We start from the raw sequence: 1,258 nt of genomic DNA, 5'->3' as shown, positions 1-1,258 counted from the left end.
TGTTCCATGAAAAAAGGCACACATGTGTTCACAATGACAACTTAAATATCAAATTTGGCCTAAGAGTTGTGTTCAAGATGGTGGGCTAGGAAGATCCTGAACTCATGTGCTCCCATAGACACAGCAAGGCTAGCAGAAAAAACTGAGATAAGGTCATACTGAGGATAAAACAGTATCCACAGTCAGGAAGGATCACAAAGGCGTGATTATCTCCCTGAGAAGCAAGAGATTTGAGCTCCACATCAGGCATCCCAAGGGATTCCCTCATAGCTCAGTTGGTAAAGAATCCATGTGCAATGCAGGAGACCCTGGTTTGATTCCTGGGTCAGGAAGATTCACTGGAGAACTGATAGGCTACCCACTTCAGTAATTTTGGAGGTTCAGCTGGTAAAGAATCCTCCTGCAATGCGGGAGACCTGGATACAATCCCTGGTTTGGGAAGATCCCTTGGAGAAGGGAAAGGCTACCCATTGCAGTATTCTGGCCTGGAGAATTCCGTGGACTGTATAGTCCATGTGGTCACAAAGAGCTGGACACAGCTGAGCAACTTACACTTTCACTTTTCAGGCATTCCAACCCTTAGACCCTGCACAGGAGAAATGAGCTTCCAACACACCTGATTTTGAAAATTAATGGGAAATTCAGGAAAATTCTTAAAACTACAGGGGATGGGAAACTCACTTTTAAAGGGCTTGCACATAAACTCACTTGACTCCAAAACCATCACAGAGACATTACATTGACCATTTCAGGCTGTAAGTAAAGGAGATCTGCTTACTAACTTTGGAGTGTATGTTAGAGAGGCAGACACCAGTCGGGATGCTCTCTATGGAGACTGAGACACTGGTGGCTGATGGTGTAGGTGCAGAGTTCATGGTCCAAAGCAGAAGACTTAACTCTGGGACCAAAGACGGGTCTCAGTCACTCAGAGCTTCATGCAGTGAAATTTTATTTAATGAAACAGGACCGAGAAAGCTTCTGACACAGATGTCAGCAGGTGGAAGAAAGAGTACCAACCCTCACTAGTTTAAGCAGGTTATTATATACTTCTCAACTGGCTGTTGAGAACAGACGAAAAGAAGATCTCGAGGTCTGTAAAATTCCACCAGACCCTTTCACAAGGCATACATCCTGAGATAATTTTGGCACAAGTTTAGCCAGGGCGAATGGGTTCCAGGAAAGGTCTCTGGATGAGAGATCCTGCTGCTGTGTCGTCAGGGGTGCAAGTCTTGAGAGGCAGGTTCCCAGGCAAGATTTG

Source organism: Bos indicus, chromosome 14, assembly GCF_029378745.1.
Source record: "Bos indicus isolate NIAB-ARS_2022 breed Sahiwal x Tharparkar chromosome 14, NIAB-ARS_B.indTharparkar_mat_pri_1.0, whole genome shotgun sequence".
NCBI lineage: Eukaryota > Metazoa > Chordata > Mammalia > Artiodactyla > Bovidae > Bos > Bos indicus.
The sequence above is the reverse complement of the archived record's forward strand: the minus strand, read 5'-3'. Positions refer to the sequence as shown.